This window comes from Scyliorhinus canicula, chromosome 3, assembly GCF_902713615.1.
Source record: "Scyliorhinus canicula chromosome 3, sScyCan1.1, whole genome shotgun sequence".
In the NCBI taxonomy this organism is placed as follows: domain Eukaryota; kingdom Metazoa; phylum Chordata; class Chondrichthyes; order Carcharhiniformes; family Scyliorhinidae; genus Scyliorhinus; species Scyliorhinus canicula.
The window spans coordinates 253,088,412-253,113,074 of record NC_052148.1 but is presented as its reverse complement, the minus strand read 5'-3'; the positions used below and the strand labels follow the sequence as shown (position 1 = coordinate 253,113,074).

Here is a 24,663-nt window from a genome sequence, read left to right as displayed (position 1 = left end):
GAAAGAATTTATCTCCACATGGAGAGACAAGATTTGATTAGGAATAGTTAGTATGGCTTTTTCAGAGGGAGGTCATGCCTAACACACTTGATTGAATTTTTTGAGCATGTGGCCAGGTGGGTAGATGAGGGTAGTGCAGTTGATGTTGTTTACATGGATTTCACCAAAGCTTCAGCCAAGGTCCCACATCGGAGACTTATATAAAAGGTAAATGCACATGGGATACAAGGAAACGTGATAAGGTAGATTAAAAATTGGCTTAGGTGTAGGAGATAGAGGATGATGACAGATCCCGGCATACCATAAGGATCTGTGCTGGGTCCCCTATTGTTTGTCATTTGTATCCATAGATGACTATGTGGGGGTAGAATCAGTAAATTGGCGGATGACACAAAGATTGGCCTGATGGCTAATAGTGAGTTTGAGTGTCTTGGGTGACAGGAAGATATAGATGGGATGGTCAAATGGGCAGAAAAGTGGCAGATGGAATTTAACCCTGAAAAGTGTGAGGTGATATACTTTGAAAGGAGTAATGTGACAAGGAAGTATTCAATGAATGGCCTGACACTGGGAACTTCCGAGGAACAAAGGGACCTTGGCTGATGCCCATAGATCTATGAAAGCAGAAAGAGCAGGTTAATAGGGTGATGAAAGAAGCAAATTGGACACTTGCCTTTATCAATCGAGGCATAGATTACAAAAGCAGGGAGGTCATGTTGGAGTTGTATAAAACTTTGGTGAGGCCACAGCTGGAATACTGTGTGCAATTATGGTCTCCACATTATAGGAAGGATGTGATTGTAGTGGAGGGGGTGCAGAGGAGATTCACCAGGATGTTGCCTGGGAAGGAACATTTAAGTTATGAAGAGAGGTTGGATCAGCTTGGGTTGTTTTCGCTGGAGCAGAGAAGACTGAGGTGCAACCTGATCGAAGTGTACAAGATTATGAGGGGCATGGACAGGGTGGAGAGAGAGCAGCTGTTCCCCTTAGTTGAAGAGTCAGTTATGAGGGGACATAAGTTCAAGGTGAGGGGCAGGAGGTTTAGGGAGGATTTGAGGAAAAATCTTTTTACCCAGAGAGCAGTGATCGTCTGGAATGGGTGGTAGAGCCGGGTTACCTCACATCCTTTAAAAAGTACGTGATTGAGCACTTGGCACATCATAACATTTGAGGCTATGGGCCAAGTGCTGGCAAATGGGATTAGATAGGCAGGTCAGGTGTTTTTCATGCGTCAGTGCAAACTTGAAGGGCCAAGGGGCCTCTTCTGCACTGTGTTATTCTGTGTCAACCTGGGACCTGGACATCCTAGCACTGCCAGTTTGACACTCTGGCAGTTCCCCTGGCACCGTGACAGTGTCAGCAGGGTATCCTGGCACCACCAGCAGGTTCCTGGTTAACACTGGCAGAGTGTCTGCAGGCAGTGCTGAGGTGCTCGGGTGCCAGGGGAAGTGCCAGGGTGCCATCCTTATATGTCCCTGACCTCCCGGGGTTCTCCAATGGCCTGGGAAACCCCCTCGGGTTCCGTTATGACTGGTCCACATTTGTTTGAACCAATACCAAACGGCACCCGGATGAGGACTCCCAGGTATGGCTGCTGATTCCTGGGCGGGTGCTGGGCAAATCTGTCGTCCGGCTTCCGGCTCAGTTAAATATTCAGATCTGGATTTCGCCTCGTCAGGGCGAGATCCAGATTGCGTCAGGCGGAGTGAGTCGGGTGACACACGATCTAACTGGCACCCGGCACAGAGCTCAATTTTGGGCTCGAGTGTGGTTCACCCATTGCACCCAGATTCGCTCCGAGTGCAGTGGGGACCCTGAATCATGCTGGTAAGCTCTGATATTGCCATTCTCTGTTGCTGCTTCGACTCAACACTCAGTGACACTAATGGAGTCAGAATCATTCAATTTTAATTATCTTGCTCATCATTTCAAATGAGAAAACCTGTCCCAAACAGTTTTGATGCACCTCCGAGGGATCTGGATATAGTATAGTATAGTATCTAGTATAGAAAGGTGAACATATCGGATAATGGAGTTGTTTTGAAATTTAAAAAAAATATAACTTTTATTTGGTCGTTTTCGGAAATCAATTGCAGGGTCTTAGTTTTGAATTGCATAACTGTTCAAAAAAATTGGCTCTCATGAAAGATTAAATATAATTAATTAAACATTAAAACATTCTTTCCCTTCCTTCACTCTATATTAAGAATCTTGGGGGGGATTCTTTGTCCAGCAACGCCTGTATCGGGAAATGCGATCAAGCGGAGAATCGCACGTCAGCCAAAAACCAAGGCCGGTGCTGGGTCGTACAACAGCCTGGACATGCAAATTGTACAGTAAATGCCATTGTCATATCATTACATGCCCGATCCATCAATTTTCGGGATCCCAGCGATGCTCCGCCTCCTCCAGGAGGAATTACCAATGAGAAGTTCACTTGTGGTATTTAATATCTGGAAATAGGCTGAGGGAGAGAGAGGGGGTACAAAAATTGTCCAACATCGCTATAGTGTGCTGACAGTTATGCAGCAGGGCAGGGGGGGGTTTCTGTCAGGGCTGGGGGGAGTAGCAGATGGCAGCCAGGCAAGGCAGCCTTTCGGCTGTGTACACCACTGGCTACCTACTGTGACCTTAGCGTCATGGGTCATATAGGTGCTTCCCGAGACCACCCCCCCCTAGGTACCCTCTGGCCCCAGCCGACCCATCAATGGGATGGGCGTGTTCCAGCGTAACCAGTGCCAAGTTTTTGGTTGGTAGGAGGGTGTGTGGGGAGTTGAGTGCCTCTATACAGCTCCTGCTTGTCAGGTTCTGCAGTGTCTCACATGCCGGCATGCATTGGAATTGCACTAGTTCTACATGGCGTCGGTGCTGGCCCATCGGGATGCCTTGAATCATTCTAGGAACGGCGCCGCTATCGTGAACATAGAACAACTGTGATTTAGTCCGGCGTCAGCGCTTAGTCTCTCAAATGAGAATCCAGCCCCTTATTTTTCAGGCGTACTTACTTCTGTTACGCTTTTTACAAAAATCTGCTACTTCATGGCTAGGACTTTTAGGATGGTGGGTCTTTCCTTCCTGATATCCAAGGAGTTGGCAGAGAACACATCGCCATCAATACCGTCTGCCCAGCAGCCATTTCACACTCCAACATTTCACTGTGCCAGGGCTTCCGCCCCTCACTCAAGAGGAAGTCCCACCTTAGGGAGCTGAAGACCAATCGAATTGGCTAAAAGCGATCCCCAGAATCAAAGTCCCCAAGGTTTTGGGAGTTTCAGGGAGACGTGGGGAGGTGAGGCCGAGGGGGCTGGGTAGAGGGGGCGTTGAGATGATGATGGAAAAGTCAAAGAGGGAGGGACGTCTTGCAGGGGCCAGTCCTTTTAGTGTCGGGAGCGGCGTGTCCAATGCTGAAAGGAGGCTGTTGATGATGGTGCACCCCTTCCCCCTCCATTCCCCGTTGAGTAACTTTCCAAGTCTCCCCCTGTCCCTCTAGCCCTCCTGCCAGCCTGAAAATTGAGACTGGATGGGAAACAGCCGTTAAAGTGTCCAATAGTTGGTTGACCACTTACAAGCCTTAACTGGGGCAAGGAGGGGGGGGGGGGGGGGTGCAGCCAGCCTAGGCATTGCTCCTCGCAGCATACAATTACGGAGAGGTTGAGGTGGGCGGGATGCCGGTGAGGAGGTCATCCGACGAATTTTACGGCTCCCCACCTACAAATCTGCCAGAGGCAGAAAAAAAATCCTGCCTCGTTATTCTCGCAGTGATTTCCATCAGTCGCCTTCTCTCCTTGTCCTGTTGAAATCTTCCTCAGAAGGTGTCATGCCTCAAGTTTGTTGATACCAAATAAGTTCAATCTGAGCCGTTTTTGTGCCTGTCCAAATCATCTCCATAATGAAAAACAAAAGAGGCAACAAGCCCGAGATTCACATGCCATTAACCCAAGAAAGATTAATTTATCCCTGCCTTCTGCTCTCTACCCCCCAGACACCCAAATGCTAAATTCATTTTAGTGCCATAAGCCTGAAACATTGGAATAAATCTCTGATGTAGCACCCGGAATGCATTCGGAATGTTTATTTATACAACATACGGTACATTCCTTTTAACTGTGCACACTGTAGCTTGTTGGGGAAAAAATAATTGAGTTAGTATAGTATGATTCTCTTAATAAATCCATATTAACTGCTCCTGCACAGCCTTTGGTGTCCAAAATGTTCTCTAATTCAATCCCATTATATGGACTCTGAGGCCACAGCGAATGGGAAACTTTGTTCATTCGCCCCCGTCTTCTTTCATACTCTTTCTCATTTTGCTTTGCAACTTTAATGTCTATGTTTTGAATAATTTTGTTCTGTATTATCACCCTTGCACACGTTCAATATGGCCCATTTTTTGTTGGAATCTCTTTATTCACCCATGGAAACCCAGACATTGATACAACCTCGTAACTTCTCATCAGATGCATTCAGCTCCCAAAATCAACCTGCTGTCGCCTATAAATGTGCCCAATGTCTAGATAGAATAGAAGAAGAAGAATTTCACCGAATTACTGCAGTGTAGAATGAGGCCATTCAGCCCATCAGGTCGGCACCGACCCTCTGAAAGAGCATACAGCCCCCACCCTATCCCCATAACCCAGTAAGCCCACCTAACTTTTTGGAGATTAAGGGGCAATTTATCATGGTCAAACCCTCTAACCTGCACAACTTTGGACGTTGGACTGTGGGAGGAAACTGGAGCACTCGGAGGAAACTCATGCAGACACGGGGATAATGTACAAACTCCACACAGTCAGTGACCCAAGGCTGGACTTGAACCTGGGTCCCTGGCGTTCTGAGGCACCAGTGCTAATCACCTAGATCAATGAAGTGAATCCCAGGATCACTGGGGAGGGAGTGGCACCGTGGTATTATCACTGGACCAACAATCCAGAGACCCAGAGTCATGTCACGGCAGATGGTGAAATTTGAATTCAATAAAAATCTAGAATTAAAAGTCTGAAAGGTAATTGCCGTAAAAACCATTTGGTTCACGGATGTCCTTTAGGGATGAAAAATGAAATCTGCCGTCCTTATCTGGTCTGGCCTACATGTGACTCCAGATTCACAGCGAGGTGGTTAATTCTTAAATGTCCTCAGGGATAGGCAATAAGTGCTGCCCAGCCAGCGACACTCACAATGAACGAATTACAAAAATACAGGTTCTCTCTTAATGGAGATGATCAATGCCGGGCATTTGTGTGGCACACATATTGTTTGCCACTTGTCAGCTCAAGCCTGGATATTTTCCAGGTCTTGCTGCTTTTGCACGGGAACTGCTTCAGTGTTTGTGGGGTCACGAGTGGTGCTGAACATTGTGCGGTCATCATTGAACATCCCTACACCTGATCTTATGTTGGAAGGAAGGTCATAGATGAAGCAGCTGAAGATGGTTCGGCCTAGGACACAACTCTGAGGAACTCCTACAATGACGTCCTAGGACTGAGATGACTGACCTCTAACACACACCACCATTTTCCTTTGAGCTAAGTTTGACACCAACCAGTGTAGAGTTTCCCCCTGATTACATTGACTCCAGTTTTATTCGGTCAAATGCTGCCTTGATGTCAAGGGCACTGTCACCTCACCTCTGGAGTTAATCTCTTTTGTTCATGTTTGAACCAAGGCTGTATTGAGGTCAGGAGCTAATTGATCCTGATAGAAGCCAAACTGAGCTTCAGTGAGCAGATTATCACAAAGTAAGTGCCACCTGATAGCACTGTTGATGACCGCTTCCATCACTTTGCTGATGATTGAGTGCAGACTGATAGGGTGATAATTGGTCGGGCAGATTTGTCCTGCTTTTTGTGTACAGGGTATACCTGCACAATTTTCCATATTGCCCGGTAGATGCCAATGTTGGAGCTGTTCTGAAACAGCTTGAAAAGGGCGCGGCAAGCTTTGGAGCAGAGGTATTCGGTATTATTGCCGGAATAGCGTCAAGGCCCATAGCACTTTCAGTGTCCAGTGCATTCAGCCATTTCTTGATGTCACGTGGAGTGAATTGAATTGGCAGAAGACTGACATCTGTGATGCTGGGGATCTCTGGAGGAGACCAAGATGGATCATCTACTGGGCACTTCTGGCTGAGGGTTATTGCAAATGATTTAGCTTTGTTGGGCTCATCTATTATTGTGGATGTAGTTATTTGTGGAGCCTCCTCCTCCAATGAGTTGTTTAATTGTCCACTGACATTCATGGCTGGATGTGACAGGGCTTCAAAGCTTAGATCTGATCCATTGGTTGTGGGATTGAGTAGCTCTATATATCACTTGCTGCTTATACTGTTTGGCATGCAAGTAGCCCTGTGTTGTAGCTTCACCAGGCTGACACCTCATTTTTTGATATGCCTGTGCTGCTCCTGGCATCCATTCCTACACTCTTCAATGAACCAGAGTTTTTTTTCCCAATTAAGGGCCAATTTAGCGTGGCCAATCCACCTACCCTGCTCATCTTTGGGTTGTGGTACTGAGACCCACACAAACACGGGGAGAATGTGAAACCTCCACACGGACAGTGACCCGGGGCCGGGATCGAACTTGAGTGCCATGAGGTAGCAGTGCTAACCACTGCTTCACCATGGCACCCTATTGAACCACAGTTGATCCCCTGGCTTGGTAGTAATCGCAGAGTGGGAGTTATGCCTAGCCACAAAGTTACTGATTGTGGCTGAGTACAATCCTGCTACTGCTGATAGCCCAATACGCTTCAATAATGTCCAGTCTTCAGTTGCTAGGGCTGTTCTGAATCTATCCCATTTAGCACAATGGTAGTGCCACACAACATGATGGAAGGGAAGGTATCCTCACAATGAAGATGGGACATCGGTCTCCACAATGATATGCTGTGGTCATTCTTACCGATACTGTCATGGACAGATGCATTTGCGGCAGGCAGGTTGGTGAGTATGAGGTCGAGTATGTTTTTCCCTCTTGTTGGATCCCTCACCAATGTCGCAGACCCAGTCTAGCAGCTATATCCTTTAGGACTCAGCCAGTTCCATCAGTAGTGGTGCTACCGAATCACTCTTGGTGATGCATATAGAAGTCCCCCACCCACAGTACATTCTGGGTCCATTGCCACCCTCAGTGCTTCCTCCAAATGATGCTCGGGTGGAAGAGTACTGATTCATCAGGTGATGGTGGACAGTGCAGGGTAATCAGCAGGAGGTTTGCTTTCCCATGTTTGATCTGATGCCATGAGACTTAATGGGGTCCGCATTTGGTGTTGAGGACTCCCAGGGCAACTCACTAACAACGCCACTGTGATGGGAGCTACCATGCCTACTTTCACATTATTCAGTGACAAAACGTTCCATTCATGGCCAATCCCCGATACAACACACTGGAGCTGGAATATTTACTCTGCTGGTACTAGGCAAGCCCTTCTTTTTACACTTGCGCCGCAAATATCCTTTTGTCCACAAATGAAGCACTCAGCTTCTCTAAATCTGCGTATTTCTGGGGAGTGACTTACTCGCACCGGTAGCCCAGGCTGTTGTTTAAATCTTCTAGACTTTCTGGATCTTCCCGCTTCTGTGTTATTCTCTCTACCTAAACCAGTGCCTTCACTCCTGGTGCCATGGCTGCTCACAGCTTCCTGCCTTAACCGGTGGTTCTAGTTGCTCTGTGCACTTTGTAGCTCCTGGGTGCCCTTCTCAGCACCCTCTATTGCTGATGCCATTTCCAGCACCTTTTTAGAAGTTAACTCTGATTCAGCTAACAATTTTATCTGTATCGATGCATTGTTTCAACCACATACCAATCGGTCCCTTGACAGGTGACCCAAAAATGCAATGCTCTGTGATTTGTCTTCGCCTTGCAAAGTCTGCAATGGTCACCCCTGGGCTTCTTCCTGTGGACTTAAATTTGTACCTTTGTAATATTACTGAGGGCCTAGGGTGGTAATGTCCCTTTGCTAGCTCAATGAGCTCTGCAATTGCCTTTGTGTCGGGAGAATCCAGGGATGCTAAATTTTGAATCAATTTATATGTCTGGATTCCACATGCAGTCAGCAATTAAACTTCTTATCCACCCCCTCTATTTCATTAGCACGGAAAAAATATTGCAAACGATCCACATACTGTATGCTGTCTTCTGTAGCAGTGTCGAAAGCTTATAATTTTCTGAAGAGAGGCATGACTACATTTTGCTCTTTTGCAGACTGTGCTCGATTAGACTTGTTCTGCAGTTCTGCAACCAAATTCTCCTTCAAAATCCTTTCTTCGTTGCAATCTGAGTCGCTGTTGGTTTCCTCGTCGCCAAAGTCAGCTGGCTAACATTGACTTGTTTATTATCAATACCAACTATACACCGAGCACTATATTGATGCCTTCTTTCTCAGCACTGGGATCACCAAAACAAACTGGCTGCAATAGCCCGCACTCCGCACCGAAATACCCAGGCTCATTCCCCATTGGATGCTCGGGTCCTTAAAGGGGCAAACTACTGCAGGAAACATGTTTGATATTGTGATATAGTTATTCAGGTGGTGCAAGACAACCTCAAGCGAACAGACTTTGTAGATACTGGACCATCTGGAATGGAACCATACAATGAATAATGAATATAATGGACAAATCCCATAACTGCAAGTGGCAGGATTGAAATTTCAGGGGTTGGACCAGCACACTGCACTGTGTCACCAATAAATATGCAACCACATAGCATAGAGGCTGCAGCAATGGGTAAGCCATTTTAAATCACAAGCAGGCAGGTTTGAGAGAGCGGGTGACCACCACTGGCAACAGGTACATCTTTAAAGCAAGTGTTTGAAGCAGCGACAGGCTGTGCACCATTCCCTTTTCTGGTTTAAAATTCTGTGAATCTGAAATTGGAGCACATCAAACGTTCTTGGTGCCGAATCGGACCGTTCCCGGAAAGCCCATGATTTCCATGCAGGCAGCTCACAATGCCCGTGCTGCCTGCTCATTTCAATGATTGTGGCATTCTGCCCAGCTCCCAACATGCTGCCGAGTGGCTGCTAACCTCAACAGGGGTCCCAACTTCATTCAGGGCTGGCACGCATTGCAGTTAGTGTGCACTTAGACGCAGGCGACACCTCTTCGGGGCAGGTGCATTCCGGCTGAAGCATGTGCCATAAGTGGCTGGGGGAAAAGTGTCTGTCTGCAAAAAGAGTGACTTTGGATCAGCAGAGAAGACAGAGTCGGCTCCAAGGTCCTCAGACGCTGCACTAGAGGCCTCAGTGCAGGAAGAGGAGAGGAGGAGTGATATCCTCTACCCATATGGGGGACAGAAGGCATTTCAAATAGACCGTGCTGAAGCATTGGGAGAAGATAGCCATCACAATGGGCAGCACGGTAGCATTGTGGATAGCACAATTGCTTCACAGCTCCAGGGTCCCAGGTTCGATTCCGGCTTGGGTCACTGTCTGTGTGGAGTCTGCACGTTCTCCCCGTGTCTGCGTGGGTTTCCTCCGGGTACTCCGGTTTCCTCCCACAGTCCAAAGATGTGCAGGTTAGGTGGATTGGCCGTGATAAATTGCCCTTAGTGTCCAAAATTGCCCTTAGTGTTGGGTGAGGTGACTGGGTTATGGGGATAGGGTGGAGGTGTTGACCTTGGGTAGGGTGCTCTTTCCAAGAGCCGGTGCAGACACGATGGGCCGAATGGCCTCCTTCTGCACTGTAAATTCTATGATAATCTATGACAATCAACACAATGCCCTGAGGGCTGCACGGTGGCGCAGTGAGTAGCACTGCTGCCTCACGGCGCCGAGGTCCCAGGTTCGATCCCGGCTCTGGGTCACTGTCCGTGTGGAGTTTGCACATTCTCCCCGTGTTTGCGTGGGTTTCGCCCCCACAACCCAAAAAGGTGCAAGCTAGGTGGATTGGCCACTCTAAATTGCCCCTTAATTGGAAAAATGATTGGGTACACTAAATTTATAAAAAAAAACACAATGCCCTGAGAAACTGGACACAATGCCACAACAAGTTCAATAACCTCACACAAGTGGCCAAGGTCAGTCAATGCATCTTCAATTACCATCTCGAGCTGATCGAATCAAATCCTCATACACTGCTCAAAGCAACACACCACTATCATCTAAAATAATCTCTCGCAATAACAACTCATACCTTATAGATTCGTGTCACCCTCATGAATTTAGCACTGCTGAAAGTTCAACACCCAACATTTTGCAGCCTTCACATACTGCTGAAATTCAGTCACGGCACCCATATCATCCAAATATATTTCCCTCCCACTTGAAGGACAAGGTGGTCAAGAAACCTTCCCACTGCCAGGGTGCCTAGGTGGCAGGGTGGGACTGCTAGGGGTCGGGCCCAGGGGGAGGGTGGAGGGGAGTGAGGGTGGGCTCCTGGGGGCCTCTCAAAGCCTGGGGGATGAGGAGGGTCAAAAAAGTGTGGGTGGGGGTCTGAAAGGGGGAATGAAAGACTGGGGAGCCCGGGCTCAACAGCAAGAAATTCCTCCGACTGCAACCAAGGCAACAAAAATAAATGTGCTGTTGGATAGCAGGATGTTTGCAGCACCTGCATCAGCTCTGGGAGAACCTCGTCCAGAGTCTCAACACCTGGTTGAGACCCAGCTGAGTCCTGGGATCCAGCAGACCTCCGACTGCCGTCTCCCTCTGATGCTCCTGCCTTCACCTGATGCGCAACACCAGCTGTGCGGTGCTCAGCAGATAGTGCCCCTGAAGCCTGTCCAGTAGTGTAACCCACTGAGGTGTGTGTCTCTGCGCTGGTGGAAAGTGCAGGTGATAGCTGTGACTGCCCAACAGTGTTCGATCCGAGGTGTTCTCTTGGGTTGCAAGGCTTGGGTTATGAGTCCGGATGACCCGGCTCCACCAGATGGAGATCCTGCAAGACAATGAACATGTGGTCAGTGAAAGGGAAGGATAATTTTGCGGGACACAGCAACTCCATAGAGACAGGCCAACTGGATGAAGGGGCAATGGGTCCTCACCTCTCTGGTGGAGGCCGACCTCGCTGTCGGTCATTGCTCTCTCCTCAGGCAAGCACATGATAGGGGGATGAGGACTCGGATCCCTGGCATCCTTCTCTCTCTCTCTCTTCCCCCACCCCATCTTCATCCTTTCCCTCTTATTATGGGTTATCTTCTCCAGTGGGGACAGTGAGAGGGTATTGTGAGCCGCATGCTTGATGGCTCAGGGGGTGGCTATATCAGGTAGCATATGTGGGCACCATGCCTAGACATGAAAGGGTTGTGCTGGTGGTGCCAGGGGTTCTGAGGAACAATCTTGAAGATTGGATGCGGGGAGGATGCAATGTGCCAGCCAGTGGATTGGGGTAGGAAGGGTTGGAAGATTGAAAGGTGGCCGGCAGAACCGATGCCTTGAGAGAGGTGGTAACTTACCCTTGCAGCTCGTTGGAGGTCATTTGTCTTCTTCCTACATTGGATGGCATCCCTCCTCATTATGCTGCCCACACTGACAGCTGCTGTCACTGCCTCCCAGTCGGCATTGCTGACCCTGCTGCGATTCTCCAACCCCCTCAGGGAAACAGGCTGCCCCGTCCCTCATCCATGTCATTGAGAAGCCTGGCCAGATCGGCATACCCAAAGCGAGGTGCAGGTCTCCGCTCTGCCATCCTTGTGTCTTGACTGGGATTGAGTGGCAAGGGAGCGGTTAAAAGCAGCTCCCCCTTGTTGGCAGCGAGCAAGCTGAGGCATGAGTCAGGCGAATCAGACGCCAAGCATGGCAAGAAACCAGTCCTGGTCCCCCCCATGCCGACACTCAGCGCCGGCCCTAGGGTTGCTGGCGCCCCGGGCAAGCTGAACTTCGGCGCCCTTGGGGGGGGGCGGGGCCGAGGGAGGGGCCGAGGGAGGGGGGGGCGAGGGAGGGGGGGGGCGAGGGAGGGGGGTGCGAGGGAGGGGGGGGGGCGAGGGAGGGGGGGGCGAGGGAGGGGGGGGCGCGAGGGAGGGGGGGGGGCGAGGGAGGGGGGGGCGCGAGGGAGGGGCCGAGGGAGAGGGGGGGCCGAGGGAGAGGGGGGGCCGAGGGAGAGGGGGGGGCCGAGGGAGGGGGGGGGCGAGGCCAGGGGGGGCGAGGGGGGGGGAGCGAGGCTGAGGGGGGGCGGGGCGGAGGCGGGGCGGAGGGGGGGTGGGTGGGGTGGAGGGGGGGCGATCCCGAAGGGGGGGGGCGGGGGGAGGACCCGAGGGGGGGGCGGGGGGAGCGGACCGAGCGGGGGGGGGGCGGACCGAGGGGGCGGAACGGGGGGGGCGGTCCGAGGGGGCGGACCGGGGGGGAGGGCGGCCGCCCTGGGGGAGAGCGGCCGCGCTGGGGGAGGGCGGCCGCGCATGCGCTGGTTGGCACCGGCCCAACTGCGCATGCGCGGGACTCGAGTTTCTGGCGCCCCCTAGCACATGGCGCCCCGGGCGACTGCCTGAGTTGCCGGTGCCTTCAGCCGGCCCTGCCGACACTCTAGTTAAGAAAGCCCAAGAACGACTCTACTTTCTCAGAAGACTAAGGAAATTTGGCCTGTCACCTACGACTCTCACCAACTCCTGCAGATGCACCACAGAAAGCATTCTTTCTGGTTGCATCACAGCTTGGTATGGAGCCTGCTCTGCCCAAGACCGCAGGAAACTACAAAAGGTTGTGAATGTAGCCCAGTCCATCACACAAACCAGCCTCCCATCCATTGACTCTGCCTATAATTCCCGCTGCCTCAGAAAGGCAGCCAGCATAATTAAGGACCCCACACACCCCGGACATACTCTCTTCCACCTTCTTCCGTCAGGAAAAAGATATCAAAGTTTGAGGTCACGTACCAACCGACTCAAGAACAGCTTCTTCCCGACTGCCATCAGACTTTGGAATGGACCTACCTCGTATTAAGTTGATCTTTTCTCTACACCTTGCTCTCACTGTAACATTATATTCTGTAGTCTTTCCTTCCTTCCCTATGTGCAGTACGCATTGTTTGTATAGCATGTAAGAAACAATACTTGTCACTGTATACTAATACATGTGACAATAATAAATCAAATCAAAATCAAATCAAATTCAAGCGGGGGGGCTCATGTTTTTGCCCTAAGTGCGGGTGAATATAGGCCGCAATCCCGACCTGAAGAACCCCATCAAACCCATCCAAAATGGGTGAATCATGCCCAGAGTTAACAAGCAGGATTTTCAAAGGACCATGGGGTCGGAATCCAGTGCGAGTGGGAATCGAAAATCATTTTCACAGAGGCCGGCTCGAGAGGGCACCTCAATGGCAGGTAGAGATAGGCAGTAAATGCTGACCGAACCAGCAATACCCACAATCTGAGGATACATTTTTATTTTAAAAAAGGTGCACTCAGTTGGATGCTGCAATAGATCAGCTGCATACAGATTCATCTATAAATGTGAAAGTAAATTAATATTCCAGACAAGGAGTCCAAAGCATCTCTTGAGGTCGGCATTTGTAAATGACTCCCTTAGAATGTTAAACCTAACACACTTGAGCAATGAAGATCAGCACCAGTTACCATGGCTGCTGCAAACCATCAGGCACTGTATACACAGCTTTATTAATGTACATTTCAGATATACATCTTAAATGGAAATGCTTTCTTTGTTGAAAGGTTTTTGCTTTACAACAACAACTTTTATTTATGTCATGCCTTTAATGTAATAAAAAGTCCCAAGGCAACACACAGGAAAATTATAAAAACTGAATATGACACCGAGCCACATATAAGGATATCAGGGATAATGACCTGAAGCTAGATCAAAGAACTCCATTTTAAGGAGTGTCTTGAAGGAGGAGACTGAGATAAAGAGGCAGAGAGGCCGAGGGAGCGAATTTAGGAGGTCAGAGAAGGCAGTTACAGGCGGGGCGACCAACTGTGGGGCAATTAAAATCGGGGAGTGGTTAAGAGACCAGAATTAGAGGAATGCAGATTTCTCAGGCGATTGCAGGGCTGGAGGTGATTACAGTGTTCGGGAAGGGCCAGGTTATGGAGGGATTTGAAAAGCAGGATTGGATTTTTAAATCGAGGCAGTGCTTAACTGGGTGCCAGTGTACATCAGTGAGCAGAACACAGGGGTGTGGGGGGGTGAATGACATTTGGTGCGCGTTAGAACACAGGCAGCAGATTGGCTTTGGATGACTTTGTGTTCACGGAGGGTCGAATGTGGGAAGTCAGTCAGAAGTGTGTTTGAACAGTCTAGCGGAAGAAATGAGGACGTGCCTAAGTTAGGCGACATTACAAAACTAGAAATAGGCTGATTAGCAGTGATACTGCAGAAACATTGTTGACAAGATTCCTAACAGACTGATACATCCTCAGATAGTTTTCAAGGAGGCGCATGGAATCAATGACAAGAGCGTGGAGATTTGGGCGGCATGGTAGCACAGCAGTTAGCACTGCTGCCTATGGCGTGGAGAATCTGGGTTCGATCCTGGCCCCAAGTCACTGTCCATGTGGAGTTTGCACGTTCTCCTCATGCCTGTGTGGGTTTCACCCCCACAACCCAAAGAAGTACAGGGTAGGTGGCTTGGCGAAACTAAATTGCCCCATAATTGGACTTGTGGGTGGAAACCGGAACACCTGGAGGAAACCCACGCAGACATGGGGAGAACGTGCATTCTCCGCACAGACAGTGACCCAAGCGGGAATCGACCCTGGCACCCTGGCGCTGTAAAGCAACAGTGCTGACCACTGTGCAATCATCGAGTGGAGAGAATCGAAGCTCATCCAGTATTGAGGGCAGCACGTTAGCACAGTGTCTGCGTGGGTTTCCTCCGGGTGCTCTGTTTTCCTCTCACTAGTCCCGAAAGACGTGCTGTTAGGTCATTTGGACATTCTGAATTCTCCCTCTATGTACCCGAACAGGCGGCGGAATGTGGCGACTCGGGGATTTTCACAATACATGTGTGCGATCCTGAGGTTAATTCAACATCAGTTAGTTCTCTGCTTCAGAGGGGAAAGCACCCACTGGTCCTCTGGGACTATAGCGACTTTACTTACTAGGAGTAGCAAGGCCATGTTAGATGGTTAAGGTTAAGCTGGTTGCCATGCATATGGGTTGAAGAGTTTACATGGAGGGCAGTGAACACAGAGCAGAGAGAACATGATGGATTTTGATGGAGTTCACTTAGAAGGAAAAGTCACTTGGTCGAGAGACTGAGAGGGGAAAGTAGTGAACGATAGCTTGTTGAGAAAATTGTTTGTTTCTTGGGTGGACACTAAAGAATTTTAAATGAGAATTGAGCTGCGAGATGTTCAAAGGAGGGAGAATGTTTGTACTATTTTTGAGTATTACCTAGTTACTAGATTGGGAAATTAAGCTCAGAATTAGTGAATTAAGCTACATTCAAATTGTTGCAAATAAAGATTAGGATTTTTAGATGCTAACCTTCCTTTATGTGCAATTCCATGTGTTTCTCACTGAGAAATCTAGCCAATTCCGAATTAGCTGTTATAGTGAGAACTTCACATTTCTGAAGTGGTTCAGTCAGCATTTAGACAGTAGGAGGAGATTCTTCACACTTCATATATTGAGCATGGCTAACTTTGTGTGGCTGGAAAATCAGGAGGAGACTGTTTCACCTGATGTTTCACCTCAGTCCCAACCTGAATTTCCTCATTCTTTTTGGCCTTTTCTGAAATCCACCGGCTAAGTCTCAAGTGATCTAATTTGTAGTGAGGACCAGGGACATTGTCATTCTGAGCCTTTTACACTCACCAAGCTCCTAGTGGAGCAATAGATTACAAGTTATAAGTCGCAGTTGTTGAGTGTATCAGCTAGGACAGGCAAAAGTGAAGGGTTCATGTGGGGCATAAACACCAGCAGTGGTAGGTTGGGCTGATTGGCCTGTTCATTGCTGGAGATCTTTTGCAATTCTATCTATTCAGATTCATATTACAGAGGTTCCAAGGCTGCGTAAAATCAGCCAGACTGCAGAATGGTCATGCATTCATCCAGTGACACGCACAGTTTACAGAACAACTGGTGAATTTGTCACTTTTGGTAGCCCAGCAAGGCAGCAGGATGACCGAGCCCATCGGCTCATTTCCCAAAGCCCCATAATTGGCACCCACCGTGTTTGGAAAGGTCTGACAGGAAAAAGAAACCCTCTCAACTATTATATAGGTTGAGCATCTCTTTAAAATTCTGAAAACCAAACAATTCCTAAATCAGCCCTTTTTTCGAGTACAGACGTGACGTCAAGGCTCTGGGAAGGTTCCCGGGCGATTCGCAGGTGCAATGCGGTGCACATGCACAGTTCCCAATACACTGCACATGCTCAGTTCCCAATGTATGCCACACATGCACCATTCCCAATGCGCCACACATGCACCGTTCCCAACGCGCCACACATGCACCGTTCCCATCGCGCCACACATGCACCGTTCCCATCGCGCCACACATGCACCGTTCCCAACGCGCCACACATGCACCGTTCCCATCGCGCCACACATGCACCGTTCCCATCGCGCCACACATGCACTGTTCCCATCGCGCCACACATGCACTGTTCCCAACGCGCCACACATGCACCGTTCCCATCGCGCCACACATGCACCGTTCCCATCGCGCCACACATGCACCGTTCCCATCGCGCCACACATGCACCGTTCCCATCGCGCCACACATGCACTGTTCCCAACGCGCCACACATGCACCGTTCCCAATGCGCCACACATGCACTGTTCCCAACGCGCCACACATGCACCGTTCCCATCGCGCCACACATGCACCGTTCCCATCGCGCCACACATGCACCGTTCCCAACGCGCCACACATGCACCGTTCCCATCGTGCGACACATGCATAGTTCGCAACACATCGCACATTCACAGTTCCTATGCGCCTCACATGCACAGTTCCCAATGCACTGCACATACGCAGTTCCCAACACACTGCACATGCACAGTTCCTACGCGACACAAATGCACATTATATTCCAAAATCCAAAAAATTACGAAATCCGATACACACTTGGCCCCAAGCATTTCGGATAAGGGGTGCTGAACCTGTGAAAGAAATTGAAGGGGGTGGCATGTTGCGCAGTGGTTAGCACCGGGACTACAGTGCTGAGAACTGGGTTCGAATCCCGGCCCAGGGTCACTGTCCTTGTGCACATTCTCCCCGTGTCCACGTGGGTTTCACCCTCACAATGCAAAGATGTGCTGGTTAGGTGGATTGGCCATGCTAAATTGCCCCTTAATTGGAAAAGAAAAAAAATTGGGCCCTCTAAATTTATTTTTTAAAACGTAAAAGAAATTGAATGAGATTCCTCTTCCTGAATGCACAGATGGGACTGGATTCTCCGGTCACCGATGGCGAAATCGTGTTCGCCGATTGGCCAGAGAATCAAAGTTCCCGACAAAATCGGAGGAGCGCCGATTTCACAATCGATTCTTCGCCACCTCTAAAGCGGCGTACTCTCCGCCCCCCCCACCAGCCAAGTTCCCGACAGTGTCGGTCACGTGTGGTCTCATCCGTCAGGAACTGGCGTGACGGCTGCGGACTCAGTCCAGCACTGCCACAGTCGAGGGAGGGCTGATCTGCGGGCGGGTGGGGGACTCCATCAGGGACTGGGGGCACTGTATGGGGGTGGGCCAGGCCCGCAAGCAGCCACCATCATGTAGCACGGCGCGGCTGCTCCAAGCCTCATCAAATGTTGCCCGATCAGCAAAATAGGAGTTGCTACTACAAGGCACACACGTTTACAACATAAGTCATCAAGAGGACAATTTGGGTTGTAAAGACCCATTTTCACTCCCTCCAGGAGTGGTTCTGCAGTACCCTCCAGACAATGGGCACAATTCTCCCAACGGGAGACTAAGTGCCGATGCCAGAGTGAAAACCGGAGTGTTTCACTCGCGCGTCGGAGGCCGCTCCTCGCCCCCTATTCTCCCAGCCCCAGGGGGCTAGGAGCGGCGCCACGTCAATTTTGAGCGCCGGGACTTGGCGCCGCGTCAAAGCGGCGCCGCATAAATGATGCGACCGGTGGCACTTAAATGACGTCACCCGTGCATGCGCAGGTTGGCGTCCTCCCCGCGGGCGCCCCGCAAGACATGGGGATTGATCTTGCGGGGCAACGGAGGAAAAAGAGTGCGTCCTTTAGAGATGCCGGCCCGCCAATCGGTGGGCACCAATCGCGGGCCAGACCCCTACTGAGCACCCCCCTGGTGCTCGATCCTCGCTCCCCCCCCCTCCACAAGCCGCACACACACCGTTCACGTGCTGTTCACGCCGGCAGCGACCAGGTGTGGTTGGCGCCAGCGTGAACCCATCGGATTGGGCAGGCCGCTCGGCCCATCCGAGCTGGAGAATCGGCGTCGCCTGTTAGAAACGGCGAGCGGCGATTCTCCGAGCGGCCTGTCGTGAAACGCGGCACGCCGTTTTGAGGGGGGGGGGGGTGGGGTGGGAGAATCGCGTGCGGGTACCAGAGCGGCGTGGCGGGAATCGCCCGGCACTCCCGCGATTCTCCCACCTGGCGTGGGGGTCGGAGAATCGCGCCCAATGTGTCCCACACAGTTTTGAAATAATGGCAGAATGGTAATGGTCATTGATTCTTTTTTTTCACAATGCAGAAAACTTGGAAAAAGTCAGTTTGGATTACTGATGTTGACTTCTCGGGCGAGATTCTCCGCAAATTGTAAAGGCTGCCGTGGGACAGGCCGTGACCCACGGCAGCCTTCATGCCCACTTCCGGTGCCGATTCTCCCCCCTGGGCGGGGCTAGGAGCGCAGCCCCGTGCGTCACGGCGGCGCGGCCTTGATAACGGTCGTTAAGGCCGCACGCCAAACGTCACGCCGGCTGACGCGGGCGATGACGTCAGCCACGCATGCGCAGGTTGGACAACGCCAACCCGCGCATGCGCAGTTGGCGTCTTTTCCCTCAGCCGTCCCGCAAGCCGTGGCGGCTTGATCTTGCGGGGCGGCGGAGGGAAAAAGTGCGTCCGTTACGGACGCACGGCCCCCATTGGCACGGCCGTGGTACTGCTGTGCCAATCGGGCCCCCAGATGCCCCAAACAGGCATCTGCCGCCCGTTTAACGACGGCAACAAGCAGGTGTGTTTGCTGCCGTGTTGAAACGGGCGTGAAGGCCCGGCCGCTCAGCCCATCGGCCTCGGGGAACCGTCGCTCGCCGTAAAAAACAGCGAGCGGCGATTCGTGGCGTGGGTCGGGCGTGGGGAGGGGAGAATAGCGGGAGGGCATGAAAAATGTAGGGAGGCCCTCCCGCTATTCTCCCACCGGCGTGAGGGGCGGAGAATCACGCCCCTCATCTTTCACCTTCTAATTAAAACCTCCATAGGAACTAGTAGAGTCAGGTGACCGGAGACTGACTGGAGAGCAGGGATAGGAGAGGTTGCTTGTGCATGATCATATTCTTTTTCATTTGTTGTTTTGTATATAGTTTACACACAGTGAATGTTAATAAATTGTTTATAGCTTTAGCTACAGGCGGTTCTTATAAAATAAATCAGGCCATCCAATGAGAACATTACATGGTATCATGAGTAGCTGTAAAGAATGGCAACACTTTGTAATCACGTATAATTTTAATCATGTCACGTCTAGTCCGTTGTACCCACAAGCCAATGGCAAAGCCGAGAAAGGTGTACATATTGTCAAGCGATTGTTGAAGAAAGCAATGGACAGCTAATCTGATCCAGATCCTGCACTGAGTTACAGAGCGTCACCATTGTCACATGGTCGATCACCAGCAGAGTTACCCATGAATAGAAGGTTGCATACCTCATTTTCATACTTGGCAAAGAAGGAGGAGAATGCAGTAGTAACTGCAGGAAATGCAAAACAGAAAAACAAAACAAAAGCAGTTCTATGATAGAGTTTTGAGAACTTTACGATCTCTGAGTAGTGATGGCACTGTGAGATAGAAGATTCTGGCATTTGGTCGAGAAAAGCTATCCTACTTGAAGAAGTAGCACCTTCTTCCTACGATGTACAGACAGAGGACAGGTTGGTTTTAAGAAGAAATCGTCGCGCGCTCTTGAAAACCAGAGAAGTCTTTCACAACAATGTGATGGATGACGAATCTACACCAGAATCAGCGTCAGCTGCAGTGTCAGATAATTCAGCAGTTCCTGAGCATGAGAATGTCATGGGGATCATTGAATCTACAAGTTCTGAGCAGCAAGATCAAACCTTGAAAAGATCAAGCAGAGTCAGAAGAAAACCGATCGACTCAATTTGTAGATTTGGACTATTACACATACTATGCTTGCTGTTCTTGCATATTTGTTCAGCCAGTTTTAAAAATTTAAAAAAACTAATACTGTTAGACTAGTTATACTAGTTACAGGCTAATAATATCACATGTGAATATACTGATGATAATGTATTAATTATTCCTGTACCAGCCTTCCCGAACAGGCACTGGAATGTGGCGACTAGGGGCTTTTCACAGTAACTTCATTTGAAGCCTGCTTGTGACAATAAGCGATTTACATTTCATTTCATTTTCAATTCCTTCAAAGGAAAGGGGATGTGGTCATATCATGGTTGAGTTGTAATTCCCCAACTGACCACTAGACGTCTCATTAGTATATAAGTAAATGTTAGACTCAGGTGACTGGAGACTGACTGGAGAGTAGGGAAGAGAGAGGTTGCTTGTGCATGATCATATTGCTATTCATCTGTTGTTTTGTATATAGTTTGCCCACAGTTAATGTTAATAAATCGTTTATAGCTTCAGCTACAAGTGTTCTTGTAATATAAATCAGGCCATCTGATAAGAACATGACACCTCCTTCATTTCGTTTTTTTTTGTCAATAGGTAACATAACTTGTTTGTTTTCATTCCAGGTTAAAATGTAGTTATGGCCCTGTTGGCAATATTAGGGCTCCGACTTTGCTAAATGCATCCAGACCACTGCTTGCTTGAGGCTGGCAACACAGTCACCTGCTGGGTAAACAACAGGCAGTGGGAAAGGAGCACGTTCCACCTGGGTAACTGCCCACTGGTCTGCTTTTTGACAGTTAGGTTTGATTTATAATCAACCTGCACCTTTGATTCAAACAGAAATTAGGTATGCGGTAATGCAAACAGATATTGGAAACTTACTCAACATTTGGGGCTCTTGATTTTACAAAGCCCCCAGCAAGAGTGTGCAAGAAAAAGTTCTGGAATAGTTAACCATTGATTAAAAAGCTAATCAATGAAATTCGGCAGATTTTCCCTTTGCATATAAATATGTCTATTACTTGTGAAAAAGGGAAGGAATTGAGTAACTTTGCATCGTCAGTGGATGCAAAACTAATCAATTTTGATTGGCTGAGCATGCACTGAATAGTGACTTGTGCACTTGGCAATGTCTCTATGGTCGGTTTAGCCTCCTTGACAAGCTGGCAGTAATGTATTCCTCTGCTGCTTCGCTTTATGCAAATGTATCAAAATTATATTTTAAATGAGTTTTGCTGTAATCAAATTTCCAAAGCAAAATGCTGATTTCCAGAAGATGCTCTCATCTATCTAATTGCAATTCCTTAACTTAAATTTCTTATAACTCTCAAATTAAATTTGGAACATTTTACAACCTACAAATAGTTCTCTGATTTCCACGTATTTCTTTGCTTGATTCTTGCATTCATCACAGTAAGCTTAATATTCTCAGCAAAAGAACCATGCCGAGGGAATATTTCTATTTTTCAACTATTTTTCTTGTGGTAAATATTACTGGAACTTATCAGGATGTTATTCGATTGCTATGCCAACTGTGTCGAAATATAAATAATTTGAGATATCAATTTTGGGGAAAGATTTTTAGCTCTTTATTATCGTCTCATATGCACGAGTCGTTGAATCACCATGACACAGGAATCCACACTGGCTCTGAGTAGAGAAATCCAATTAGTCCATTCCCCTGAGGGATCCTATAGCCATGAAAGTTTGTTTCCCTCAAGTGCCTATCCAATTTCCTTTTAAAATCATTGTCCATCTCTACCTCCAGCACCCTCATAAGCGATGAGTTCCAGGTCATAGCCACTTGCTGCATTAAATAAAATACTCAAGTCTCCTCTATCGCTTGCCCAACACTTTACGTCTGTGCCCCCTTATCTTCGCATCAGCTAATTGGAGCAGCTTTTGTTTGTCTACCTGATCTAAACGTGTAATGACCTTGTACGCTTCCACCAAATCTCCCCTCAATCTCCTTTGCTCCAAGGAGTACAAAACCACCTTTTCCAATCTAATTTTTGAGTTAAAGTCCCTCATCCCTGAAACCATTCTGATTAATCTCCTTTGCACCCTCTCAGAACTTTCACATCCTTCTGAAAGTGTGATGACCTGGGCTGGATGCAATACTATAGTCGTGGTCCAACCAGAGCTTTATAAAATTTCAGTATAATTTCACCATTCCAATAGTTTTTTTTAATATGAAGCCTGAGATCCTCGGGGGTGGAGTGAGCGAGGGGGGGGGGGTGGGGGGGTGGGGGGAGTGGGGGGGGCTGTGATGTGGGGGGTGGGCCTCAGGGGGTAAGGTAGGAGAGGGCCCAACTGCAGTTGTGTAGGGGGTCAGACCTCAGCAGAGGTGGAGGATGTCAGACCTTGAGGAGAGGGAGGGTGTCAGAGATCACTGGGGATCAGGTCAGGTTTGGGTTGGGTCGGGGCTGGGAGGGAGTCTCCTGTGGGGCTGTGTCGCGATGGGGGTAGGGGAGCCCTTGGGGTGAGGTCAGGAGTTTGGGGGCGGGAGGGCGGTCCTGTCGAGAGATTGGTCACGGTCTCTAGGACAGTTACCCAAAAGTTAGAAGAGTTTTTAATTCTTCTAACATTTTTTCGGTATCTATTGGTGTAACCCATTGTAAGTTTGGGATTTAAATCACACTTTGGATGATTTCCAGTGCAAAGCAATTGCCCAGAGGAAGTTTGCTCTCCTGAACAATTGCCCTGTAAACTCCTAACTGTGAAGTCCTGAGAGGAATTCCCCAGCACGTCTTGCACTACCCCCACAATCCGGCGTTGGGGAACTGGCAGGCTACCGCCCTGTTTATTACTTACACTTTATCCATTATTCTCAACTGTTCACAGAAAGTTACAGCAAAGTAATATATCTGGATAGATAGTTTGGAATGTCGTATTTACTTTAGCAGAGAGGTCAGTTTCTGAGGGCATATCAGTTGGGAGAAGGATTCGAGGGTAGAAAAATCTATTTTCTTCACCCAGAGGGTTTTGGGGGGTCTGGAATCCGCTGCCTGAATGGGTTAGTCGAGACAGAAACTCTCAACTCATTTAAAAGTGCCTGGATATGCACCTCAAATGCTGTAACCTGCAGAGTTACGGACAAAATGCTGGAAAATGGCATAACGCTGGGAGTCTCATATTCTGACCTGCGCAGACACGATGGGTCAAGTGTATCAAAATCTTTGAGTAGAGAAATCTAATCAGTCCATTTCCCTGAGGGATTCTATAGCCCTGAAAGTTTGTTTCCCTCAAGTGCCGATCCAATTTTCTTTCTGTACCGTAAACTCTCTATGATTCTATTGGAAGATTAATAAACTAATTTCTGGAGCAAGAGCTGAAAGTCTGTTTGCAGCATAACACCGTGCAACATGCAGGGGTCATCTGTGAACTGTAATTACAACCTTTTCTCGTTCACCACAACCCAATGTCAGCCTTGATGTTGTCAAATATTTTGCCAAGATCATAGATGCATTGGATTGATCTGTGGCATTAATGACAATCCAAGCTTTCAATGACAGGGGCAAGCTACCTTGCACAGGGGCTGGTTTAGCACACTGGGCTAAATCGCTGGCTTTTAAAGCAGACCAAGGCAGGCCAGCAACACGATTCAATTCCCGTACCAGCCTCCCCGGACAGGCTCGGAATGTGGTGACCAGGGGCTTTTCACAGTAACTTAATTTGAAGCGTACTTGTGACAATAAGTCATTTTCATTTCACGATGATAAGTGTTTTATGATTGATGATGAATTAATAGGGTTTGGCTGGCTCCTCAAACAGATGCTAGCAGGTTTTGATTACAACGTTGGCACTAGCTGATCCACAAGATAATTGGCCGATGATTTGATAGCTTACAAATGAGAAATAAAGCGACAGTACTGAAGGAGTTTACTTACCTTTTTCAATTGAAGATTAAATTTATCATATTCATACCTGGCTTGTAGTTTGGACAAGGAACAAACCTATTCTCATTAGATTTTTGACTAAATCTCAATTTCTCCAAGATTTCACTCGTCCATCAAATACCTGATAATTATATAAAATGTTCCAGTATGAAATGTAAAAGGCATGAACTTGCTTTATGTCTATCTGGTTGTCTGTCAGTAATGATGGATGCCTTACAAAATATACTAGAAAGTAATGACTGTCATTAAGATTTATGAACGTTTCAAATGTTTCATAATGAGGATTGATGAACAGTAATTAACGGTTAGCTATCGGTTCTGGGAATGGTGTTCCATTCAGGCCCAGTGGCGCAGTGAAAACTGAGTCCACATTAGTTTCAGGAAGGTTTTGTGAGTGTTCCAAAAGGAAAAGCCCCTGTTTTCCTGATAGATCAGTTGGCAAAGTCATTGCGCTATGTGAAAGTGACTAAGAACCACTCAGTTTGATCCTCAGTTTGTGCTGAGTATGTCCATCTCCGCTCTGCCTGCAACAGAGGTTCAGCGCCCTTGAGTTACGGAGCAGTAAAAGCAGCCAGGATTCCCATTC

The 24,663-nt window shown here is 48.7% G+C and overlaps 1 protein-coding gene across 2 annotated transcripts in view; it reads left to right on the top strand.

The window, feature by feature from the left end:
* The window catches only part of LOC119963440 (serine/threonine-protein kinase 32B-like), a 411,699-nt gene that overhangs the window by 341,458 nt on the left and 45,578 nt on the right, over window positions 1-24,663 (top strand). The gene's annotated exons all lie outside the window — the stretch shown is intronic.